Genomic DNA, 12,500 nt, shown 5'->3' on the forward strand with positions numbered 1-12,500 from the left:
GGTGAAACATTATTGTTAACTTCGGTGAAACATTATTGTTAACTTCGGTGAAACATTATTGTTAACTTCGGTGAAACATTATTGTTAACTTCGGTGAAACATTATTGTTAACTTCGGTGAAACATTATTGTTAACTTCGGTGAAACATTATTGTTAACTTCGGTGAAACATTATTGTTAACTTCGGTGAAACATTATTGTTAACTTCGGTGAAACATTATTGTTAACTTCGGTGAAACATTATTGTTAACTTCGGTGAAACATTATTGTTAACTTCGGTGAAACATTATTGTTAACTTCGGTGAAACATTATTGTTAACTTCGGTGAAACATTATTGTTAACTTCGGTGAAACATTATTGTTAACTTCGGTGAAACATTATTGTTAACTTCGGTGAAACATTATTGTTAACTTCGGTGAAACATTATTGTTAACTTCGGTGAAACATTATTGTTAACTTCGGTGAAACATTATTGTTAACTTCGGTGAAACATTATTGTTAACTTCGGTGAAACATTATTGTTAACTTCGGTGAAACATTATTGTTAACTTCGGTGAAACATTATTGTTAACTTCGGTGAAACATTATTGTTAACTTCGGTGAAACATTATTGTTAACTTCGGTGAAACATTATTGTTAACTTCGGTGAAACATTATTGTTAACTTCGGTGAAACATTATTGTTAACTTCGGTGAAACATTATTGTTAACTTCGGTGAAACATTATTGTTAACTTCGGTGAAACATTATTGTTAACTTCGGTGAAACATTATTGTTAACTTCGGTGAAACATTATTGTTAACTTCGGTGAAACATTATTGTTAACTTCGGTGAAACATTATTGTTAACTTCGGTGAAACATTATTGTTAACTTCGGTGAAACATTATTGTTAACTTCGGTGAAACATTATTGTTAACTTCGGTGAAACATTATTGTTAACTTCGGTGAAACATTATTGTTAACTTCGGTGAAACATTATTGTTAACTTCGGTGAAACATTATTGTTAACTTCGGTGAAACATTATTGTTAACTTCGGTGAAACATTATTGTTAACTTCGGTGAAACATTATTGTTAACTTCGGTGAAACATTATTGTTAACTTCGGTGAAACATTATTGTTAACTTCGGTGAAACATTATTGTTAACTTCGGTGAAACATTATTGTTAACTTCGGTGAAACATTATTGTTAACTTCGGTGAAACATTATTGTTAACTTCGGTGAAACATTATTGTTAACTTCGGTGAAACATTATTGTTAACTTCGGTGAAACATTATTGTTAACTTCGGTGAAACATTATTGTTAACTTCGGTGAAACATTATTGTTAACTTCGGTGAAACATTATTGTTAACTTCGGTGAAACATTATTGTTAACTTCGGTGAAACATTATTGTTAACTTCGGTGAAACATTATTGTTAACTTCGGTGAAACATTATTGTTAACTTCGGTGAAACATTATTGTTAACTTCGGTGAAACATTATTGTTAACTTCGGTGAAACATTATTGTTAACTTCGGTGAAACATTATTGTTAACTTCGGTGAAACATTATTGTTAACTTCGGTGAAACATTATTGTTAACTTCGGTGAAACATTATTGTTAACTTCGGTGAAACATTATTGTTAACTTCGGTGAAACATTATTGTTAACTTCGGTGAAACATTATTGTTAACTTCGGTGAAACATTATTGTTAACTTCGGTGAAACATTATTGTTAACTTCGGTGAAACATTATTGTTAACTTCGGTGAAACATTATTGTTAACTTCGGTGAAACATTATTGTTAACTTCGGTGAAACATTATTGTTAACTTCGGTGAAACATTATTGTTAACTTCGGTGAAACATTATTGTTAACTTCGGTGAAACATTATTGTTAACTTCGGTGAAACATTATTGTTAACTTCGGTGAAACATTATTGTTAACTTCGGTGAAACATTATTGTTAACTTCGGTGAAACATTATTGTTAACTTCGGTGAAACATTATTGTTAACTTCGGTGAAACATTATTGTTAACTTCGGTGAAACATTATTGTTAACTTCGGTGAAACATTATTGTTAACTTCGGTGAAACATTATTGTTAACTTCGGTGAAACATTATTGTTAACTTCGGTGAAACATTATTGTTAACTTCGGTGAAACATTATTGTTAACTTCGGTGAAACATTATTGTTAACTTCGGTGAAACATTATTGTTAACTTCGGTGAAACATTATTGTTAACTTCGGTGAAACATTATTGTTAACTTCGGTGAAACATTATTGTTAACTTCGGTGAAACATTATTGTTAACTTCGGTGAAACATTATTGTTAACTTCGGTGAAACATTATTGTTAACTTCGGTGAAACATTATTGTTAACTTCGGTGAAACATTATTGTTAACTTCGGTGAAACATTATTGTTAACTTCGGTGAAACATTATTGTTAACTTCGGTGAAACATTATTGTTAACTTCGGTGAAACATTATTGTTAACTTCGGTGAAACATTATTGTTAACTTCGGTGAAACATTATTGTTAACTTCGGTGAAACATTATTGTTAACTTCGGTGAAACATTATTGTTAACTTCGGTGAAACATTATTGTTAACTTCGGTGAAACATTATTGTTAACTTCGGTGAAACATTATTGTTAACTTCGGTGAAACATTATTGTTAACTTCGGTGAAACATTATTGTTAACTTCGGTGAAACATTATTGTTAACTTCGGTGAAACATTATTGTTAACTTCGGTGAAACATTATTGTTAACTTCGGTGAAACATTATTGTTAACTTCGGTGAAACATTATTGTTAACTTCGGTGAAACATTATTGTTAACTTCGGTGAAACATTATTGTTAACTTCGGTGAAACATTATTGTTAACTTCGGTGAAACATTATTGTTAACTTCGGTGAAACATTATTGTTAACTTCGGTGAAACATTATTGTTAACTTCGGTGAAACATTATTGTTAACTTCGGTGAAACATTATTGTTAACTTCGGTGAAACATTATTGTTAACTTCGGTGAAACATTATTGTTAACTTCGGTGAAACATTATTGTTAACTTCGGTGAAACATTATTGTTAACTTCGGTGAAACATTATTGTTAACTTCGGTGAAACATTATTGTTAACTTCGGTGAAACATTATTGTTAACTTCGGTGAAACATTATTGTTAACTTCGGTGAAACATTATTGTTAACTTCGGTGAAACATTATTGTTAACTTCGGTGAAACATTATTGTTAACTTCGGTGAAACATTATTGTTAACTTCGGTGAAACATTATTGTTAACTTCGGTGAAACATTATTGTTAACTTCGGTGAAACATTATTGTTAACTTCGGTGAAACATTATTGTTAACTTCGGTGAAACATTATTGTTAACTTCGGTGAAACATTATTGTTAACTTCGGTGAAACATTATTGTTAACTTCGGTGAAACATTATTGTTAACTTCGGTGAAACATTATTGTTAACTTCGGTGAAACATTATTGTTAACTTCGGTGAAACATTATTGTTAACTTCGGTGAAACATTATTGTTAACTTCGGTGAAACATTATTGTTAACTTCGGTGAAACATTATTGTTAACTTCGGTGAAACATTATTGTTAACTTCGGTGAAACATTATTGTTAACTTCGGTGAAACATTATTGTTAACTTCGGTGAAACATTATTGTTAACTTCGGTGAAACATTATTGTTAACTTCGGTGAAACATTATTGTTAACTTCGGTGAAACATTATTGTTAACTTCGGTGAAACATTATTGTTAACTTCGGTGAAACATTATTGTTAACTTCGGTGAAACATTATTGTTAACTTCGGTGAAACATTATTGTTAACTTCGGTGAAACATTATTGTTAACTTCGGTGAAACATTATTGTTAACTTCGGTGAAACATTATTGTTAACTTCGGTGAAACATTATTGTTAACTTCGGTGAAACATTATTGTTAACTTCGGTGAAACATTATTGTTAACTTCGGTGAAACATTATTGTTAACTTCGGTGAAACATTATTGTTAACTTCGGTGAAACATTATTGTTAACTTCGGTGAAACATTATTGTTAACTTCGGTGAAACATTATTGTTAACTTCGGTGAAACATTATTGTTAACTTCGGTGAAACATTATTGTTAACTTCGGTGAAACATTATTGTTAACTTCGGTGAAACATTATTGTTAACTTCGGTGAAACATTATTGTTAACTTCGGTGAAACATTATTGTTAACTTCGGTGAAACATTATTGTTAACTTCGGTGAAACATTATTGTTAACTTCGGTGAAACATTATTGTTAACTTCGGTGAAACATTATTGTTAACTTCGGTGAAACATTATTGTTAACTTCGGTGAAACATTATTGTTAACTTCGGTGAAACATTATTGTTAACTTCGGTGAAACATTATTGTTAACTTCGGTGAAACATTATTGTTAACTTCGGTGAAACATTATTGTTAACTTCGGTGAAACATTATTGTTAACTTCGGTGAAACATTATTGTTAACTTCGGTGAAACATTATTGTTAACTTCGGTGAAACATTATTGTTAACTTCGGTGAAACATTATTGTTAACTTCGGTGAAACATTATTGTTAACTTCGGTGAAACATTATTGTTAACTTCGGTGAAACATTATTGTTAACTTCGGTGAAACATTATTGTTAACTTCGGTGAAACATTATTGTTAACTTCGGAGGGAGATGTGATGGTAATTGAGGGAAAGCTAGAGGGAGATGGTGATGGTAAGGGAGGGAAGGCTAGAGGGAGATGGTGATGGTAAGGAGGGAAGGCTAGAGGGAGATGGTGATGGTAAGGAGGGAAGGCTAGAGGGAGATGGTGATGGTAAGGGATGGAGAGCTAGAGGGAGATGGTGATGTTATAGGGAGGGAAGGCTAGAGGGAGATGGTGATGGTAAGGAGGGAAGGCTAGAGGGAGATGGTGATGGTAAGGGAGGGAAGGCTAGAGGGGAGATGGTGATGCTAGAGGTGAAGATGACTACCAACTGTAACATGAGGAAATAGTGACGCGACGTGATGCATCAGGTGGGCCTTAGGGAGTAGAGAGGACGCAGCACAGGTGACGACGACCCTCACCAGGAGAAGAGACAGTGTCGGTACAGGCACAGGTAGTGGGGCAGGAGAGAAATAGAGGAGGTGAATGGCGGCACAGGTAGCAGGGCAGAGAGAGAGAGGGGGGGATGTGGGTGGCAACATGACCCCAGGTGACGGCATACTGACGTCACCCACTGTAATATTTACGGGTCAACTGAAACAGTGGGTGGGTGGAGACCTGGCGAAGGTGCGACCGCCCGTCTCGTCAATTATTGGCCTCCAGGCTCGGCCCTCGGGCCTCGCCAGGAGCCACACTGGACGGCTCTTGCCCAGGTCAATGTTTATAGAGGAATTCGTCGCGAGAAGAGATCGTCAACTGGCCACGGGTCTGTGGATTCCATTCTTTTTATATTTAAGGCTTGGGATAGAGTTGAATCCCATATGACCAAACAATTCCAGTCGTAACGAGTACATTGGTTCGAATCCTGGTTACGGTAGGTGGTCCACAGTCAGCCCAGCTGTTCATCCTCCCTTAGCGGTTGGTCGATTGTATATACGTGGCTTAGGGTAGGATATATACATTTTACTTGTTCCTTGCGATTGTTAGTTTGACTCTCTAAGACAGCAGGTATTCCAATGGATATCTCAAGCAATTACAGAAGACCTCAGCAAACCAATGTGTTTGTTCAGCCTCGTCCAGTCTCATCTGTACCGCAGGGCAGGAAAACAGAATTATGCGATTACGATCAGAGAAAACTGTCATTCCTAAGAGCATCACGAAATAATTCTCGACTATTTTGGTCCAGCGGGAAATGGTGTACTTCAAACCCCAGCTGTTCAAGGGCGGAGCTGTGTTTACGTAAATCCGCAGAGCCAGCTGGGTGGATGAGCTATTATCAAAACAAATAGCTGGTCAAAACCCTCGCTGGAGTATGTTATTGTCTGAACATCGTAATGGTTTGTGATGGACACGAGGAAACTTGGAGAACAGGGGTTTAAGGCTGCTGAAAAACAGGGAGATGGTTGCTAAAGAACAGGGAAAGGGTTGCACAAGAACAGAAAGAGGATTACTGATGAATGAAAGGGGTTTAGAGAACAGAAGAGGATGACTGAAGAACAGAAGAGGGTTGCTGAAGAACAGAGGAGGCTGGGAGAAGAAGAGGGACATGGTTATGAAGAACAGGGAGAGAGATATTGAAGAAGATATGAGACTTGGAAAAGAACGGAAAGAAGGTTACTGAAAAATAGGAAGAGGCTTGGTGAAGAACAGAGGAAGCTTGGAGGAGAACAGGGAAAGGGCTACTGTAGAACAGGGGAGACTTGTTGAAGAACAGGGGAGACTATGAAAAACAAGAGCCTTGGTGAAGAACAGGAAAGGGTTGTTAAAAAACAGTGAAGGTTTGATGAAAAATAAGTTTGATAAAGAACAAGGCAAGCTGGTGTAGAACAGGAGAGATTTAATGTAGAACAGGACAGGCTTCGTACAGAAGAGGACAAGCTTGACATAGAACAGGACAGGCTTGGTATACAACAAGAAGTTGAAAACAAGAAGTTTGGAGACGACCAGTAGAGGTTGAGGGCAATACTCTCTTCCCTTCCGCGACTTTTCGAATCGTCACTTGACAATAAGAATCAGTTGGCTTACGATGTGTCAACTCTTTGGTGATAGAAAAGAACTACTTTTCGAATGGCCCTGGAGTTATGCTCATGATTGATATTGAGGCATAAGACACTATATTATATAATCTGTGCTCCATATTCTGGCCATGAGGTGATTCATATAACCCTGCATAACACATTATATCACCTAACCTCTGACCCATATATTCTAGCCATGAGGTAATTCAAGTGACCTCTACATCCTTTTTGACTCAAATAGTCTTGATTACTCCCTGTACACCTCCACCCTCGAGTGAGTGAGGTAAGATAACTGGGCAATAGAGGTGGACAGTTCGGGTTTGGAAGGTAAAGATGACCAAAGAAATATATATATATATATATCGCGATTTCATCATTTTTAGATGACGTCTCACCTCTCTTCGCTACTACGTCGCCGCCAGTGTTAAAAATACGTGACATATTTCATGGCGTATCGGAATACGCTGTCGCAGGGTTCGATCTCCTTACACAGAGGCTATCGAATCTTATAGTATCATCGATCCTAAGCAGGGACATCTTTGATGTCCAGTAACCCAGATGTTAGAGAGTTCAAACACATTCAACCTTAGCCACTGCGTTTAGGACTTCGAGAAAAAGAAGACATACGATAATATACCACATGATACTGAAGTACGAAAATCTAAAATCATCTTTAGCCAAAATGGTCATAAAGTACCTCGATCTTAATACATTAGAGCAAAGGCCACGTCACGTACGAATGTAACAGGAGTGTTTGTATGTTCTGGGATGATGATGGCTCTGGCCTTACGTACGTAGACCTCGTCGGTAGGGTGACCCTACTCGCAAATCTACTCACAGTTGCTCTTGCTACACTAGGGTGTTAGGTATTGGTGAAGGGATAGTTCGATAGACTGTAGGATATACTTCGCCACAGATGCTGACCATGATGATGATCCAGGGCCCACTGTGGGCAGGTGATCTACTCCTGAGGCAAGTTATAAGTGACCAGTCCCCTTGTCGGGGGTACAGGGGCTGTATCTACGACTACCAGGTCCTGTACTTCAGTACAAGACCTGGGTCTCAAGGTGACCATGTGACCTTACCTAGTGGTTACCCGGGAAGCACTCGTCCACCCTGTACTCCTCGTGTATTGTGTTCTGCACATCAGTTCGGTCTTCATGTAGTGTGTGTGTGTGTGTGTGTGTGTGTGTGTGTGTGTGTGTGTGTGTGTGTGTGTTGCGCCTCGGCAACTGAAAGAACACTACTTAACGATCTTACAGGGGGTCAGGCCCTCGTTAATGCCAGGGCTATTAGCTGTATACCATTAGTTAATTACAGTTCCACTCTCTCTCGTCCCCCCTGCTGGAATCAACTATTGATGACGTCACGGGAGAGCTAGGCGGTGACCACCCACCCACCGTCATCCATGTGTATACATATGTATGAGGAACGAAAAGAACTTATGTCTGATGGAAGCTTCCTGAAATAACCACATATTTAAAAGATATACATACATATGGAAGCATATTTTAGCCTGGAGATCATATATAGTGCAGTGAATGAACTCACTGTCGAGTGCAAACTGGAATCTATTTGTAGATATAAGGAAAATAAAGGCCTCATATATGTGTCATGGGATCTGATCCATCTATAACGTTGCTCAGTCGACGTCCAGCTGAAGGTGATGTGAGGAAGGAGATTGAATCCATAGGGTTCCGATGCTCGTTATGTCTTCCATTCTAAACAGGGTTTGAACCTCTCTCTTTAGGCTCGTCAACACGATTTCGTTCGTCGTTATTGTCATCTGTTCCGGGAGCTCCTGCTCTCCCCTACACGCTCTTCACAACATACAACAGACTCGACCATACACGGCCACACGCTCTCACTAACATAATCTAATGAAACACTCTAGCCAGGACGCTTACTTGCTCTGAAAACCACTCTCATATACCACACCCTGAGCCGCTGTCACCAAAACCGCACTCAACGTAGTCTCGGCCACACTTGGAACGCACTTGCCCTTAACACACTCTTTAACGGGATCTACACCAACGGTTTTCAGGCTTCCTTCTTCCCTGTCGGACCCTCCCACCCTAATATTCCTCCCCACGCACTCGCCTCTTCCCTCTCTCACGCGCACTTACCTCACACATTCCCTTTTTTTTTCATGGCATCAAAATTACACATTCTTTTTTTTCTTTCGTGAGATGAACTCCATCGTTGCTTCCGGGAAGTAGACCAGTGTAAACGTGTCAGTATGGTGTAAGTATGATGTTCCAGACGACCCACGTCGCTCCCCAGGTGCCAGCTGAGTGTGAACGTGTCAGTATGGTGTGAGTATGACACTCCAGACGACCCACGTCGCCCTCCAGGTACCAGCTGAGTGTGAACGTGTCAGTATGGTGTAAGTATGATGTTCCAGACGACCCACGTCGCTCCCCAGGTAGCAGCTGAGTGTGAACGTGTCAGTATGGTGTAAGTATGATGTTCCAGACGACCCACGTCGCTCCCCAGGTACCAGCTGAGTGTGAACGTGTCAGTATGGTGTAAGTATGATGTTCCAGACGACCCACGTCGCCCTCCAGGTGCCAGCTGAGTGTGAACGTGTCAGTATGGTGTAAGTATGATGTTCCAGACGACCCACGTCGCTCCCCAGGTAGCAGCTGAGTGTGAACGTGTCAGTATGGTGTAAGTATGATGCTTGAGACGAGACGTATTTGCTCGCCTTTGCCGCCTTTTGGGAGGAAGTCAAGACCACAACCCAGCCCTGGTTCTCATTGTGGATCCAGCAGACCACAACATACCCATCACTACACGAGCGAGAACAGGGGATCCTCCTACCCTACGTCAAGAGACTATACGGCACAAATTGGCTAAACTAGAGCACAGGGAACGACCCAATCCTGGGTCAGAGAGTTGTTTGTTTAGGGAGTCACCACTGGGATTACGAGGGTCGTAAACCACAAGGAAAAGGTCGTGCTGAGTTGGTCTCCCAAGATCTAGTTTCTTCTGTGCTAGCTGAGACAACACGGGTAACTAGTAACCAAATACCCTAACACGGGTAACTAGTAACCAGATACCCTAATTCAGGCCATCTCTCTCTCTCTCTCTCTCTCTCTCTCTCTCTCTCTCTCTCTCTCTCTCTCTCTGTATATATATATACATAGATATGTGTTGGAAAGGATCACAATTTTCCGCGCGATCAAGTATTTTCCTATGAGTCCACGGCGAAAATGAACCATGATAAGTTCCCAAGTGCACTTTCGTGTAATAATATTTTCCTCTTTTGTCTCCCCTACTGATGTGATTATTACACGAAAGTGCACTTGCGAACTTATCATGTTTCATTTTCCCCGTGGACTCATAGGAATATATATATATATATATATATATATATATATATATATATATATATATATATATGGGGATAGGGGATTAAGAATACTTCCCACGTATTCCCTGCGTGTCGTAGAAGGCGACTAAAAGGGGAGGGAGCGGGGGGCTGGAAATCCTCCCCTCTCGTTTTTTTTTTTTTTTCCAAAAGAAGGAACAGAGGGGGCCAGGTGAGGATATTCCAAAAAAGGCCCAGTCCTCTGTTCCTAACGCTACCTTGCTAACGCGGGAAATGGCGAATAGTTTAAAAGAAAAAGAAAGGAGGGTGAAAGGAGGGCAAGAAATAGAGTGAATTGGAGCGATGTGGTATACAGGGGTTGACGTGCTGTCAGTGGATTGAATCAAGGCATGTGAAGCGTCCGGGGTAAACCATGGAAAGCTGTGTAGGTATGTATATTTGCGTGTGTGGACGTGTGTATGTACATGTGTATGGGGGGGGGGTTGGGCCATTTCTTTCGTCTGTTTCCTTGCGCTACCTCGCAAACGCGGGAGACAGCGACAAAGTTTAAAAAAAAAAAAAAAAAAAAAAAAAAAAAAAAATATATATATATATATATATATATATATATATATATATATATATATATATATATATATATTATATATATGTGTGTGTGTGTGTGTGTGTGTGTGTGTATATAGTCAGGTACCCAGTTTATTGATTACACTCTAAGGGAAGATGAAAAGCTGTGTAGAATGTGGACCGGCTGCCACGAGCGGGGTTCGAACCCATTATTTGTGTTTAATATTCAGATTCCTTCTCTGTTATCTTTTCAGTGTTAAACAAATGCTGGAATGATGTTGATGAATGTCTACACCTACCAGTCCAGAGGGGACCTAAGCCTTCACCATGTAATACTGCCAAGGTAGGTTTACCCCACCCACTGTACACCCTACAGTGAAGGATGCAACACTGCCACAGTGACTTAATGGTGTTTGGCAACACCTCTGCAGTGGCTGAGGAAATGGTCTTGTAGTTCTGAGTTTATGGACAAAGAAACACGTATATATATATATATATATATATATATATATATATATATATATATATATATATATATATATATATATACATACACACACACAAGTATGCATATACAGATAGACAAATACATACATACACATACACCGAGACACATGTATACCGACACACACACACGAGGGGACAGTAAGTAACAGCCTCCACCACTGTGTAATATAACGGGGAATAATCAACATAGGTCACCTACAACTCTCCCCAGTTATTTCTCACAACATAATGTATTTGTGGCCATAAACATTATGGTCCGCCGTAGCTTCCTGGTCCTAACGAACAGTGACAAGAGTACTGAACAACAGTGATTGGTTCTGACGACAGTGAAAACATTCCTGATATTGTGTTTGACTCCTGTCAAACCTGCTCGACAGTCGTAAAGTAATGGATGATGTGCCTCACAATCACTTGCTTTGGTTCTCTTCATGGAGCAAGTCACATCACAAATTGATGAGGATTAGATTGGAAACTTCATCCACAAAGTATAACACTATATTACTGCGAGCACCACCACCTACTGCTTTCTTTATGTCCCGCTGGAAATACATATATGTATATTTGTATAATGAAAAAAGGCATGACGTAATCTTTTGTATTAATTAAAACGAGAGAATGAAGCAAACGAGTGAGTAATGGGAGTTTAAATCTCACTGATTATAAGGTAGTGATGTTTGGTTAACCTATTGGTTGGTCAGTTGACCTGTGCTACAAGTGGTGGAGTAGTTGACAGGACACACAACCCTCTCTCTCTCTCTCTCTCTCTCTCTCTCTCTCTCTCTCTCTCTCTCTCTCTCTCTCTCTCTCTCTCTCTCTCTATATATATATATATATATATATATATATATATATTTTTTTTTTTTTTTTTTTCAAACTATTCGCCATTTTCCGCGTTAGCGAAGTAGCGTTAAGAACAGAGGACTGGGCCTTTGAGGGAATACATATATATATATATATATATATATATATATATATATATATATATATATATATATATATATATATATATATATATACACACAGCGCTGGTGGCTCATTCATGTGAGAAACTGCAGAAGCTGGTGACTGAGTTTGGTAAAGTGTGTGAAAGAAGAAAGTTAAGAGTACATGTGAATAAGAGCAAGGTTATTAGGTACAGTGGGGTTGAGGGTCAAGTCAATTGGGAGGTAAGTTTGAATGGAGAAAAACTGGAGGAAGTAAAGTGTTTTAGATATCTGGGAGTGGATCTGGCAGCGGATGGAACCATGGAAGCGGAAGTGGATCATAGGGTGGGGGAGGGGGCGAAAATCCTGGGAGCCTTGAAGAATGTGTGGAAGTCGAGAACTTTATCTCGGAAAGCAAAAATGGGTATGTTTGAAGGAATAGTGGTTCCAACAATGTTGTATGGTTGCGAGGCGTGGGCTATG

General features: G+C 39.1%; 1 long non-coding RNA gene across 1 annotated transcript in view; it reads left to right on the forward strand.

The window, feature by feature from the left end:
- The window catches only part of LOC139761778 (uncharacterized), a 46,446-nt gene that overhangs the window by 23,929 nt on the left and 10,017 nt on the right, over positions 1-12,500 (forward strand). The window contains exon 2 of the long non-coding RNA XR_011715607.1: positions 10,842-10,930. This is a non-coding gene — a long non-coding RNA (uncharacterized lncRNA). The remainder of the gene's footprint in view (positions 1-10,841; positions 10,931-12,500) is intronic.

The sequence above is a fragment of the Panulirus ornatus genome, chromosome 41, assembly GCF_036320965.1.
Source record: "Panulirus ornatus isolate Po-2019 chromosome 41, ASM3632096v1, whole genome shotgun sequence".
Taxonomy (NCBI): domain Eukaryota; kingdom Metazoa; phylum Arthropoda; class Malacostraca; order Decapoda; family Palinuridae; genus Panulirus; species Panulirus ornatus.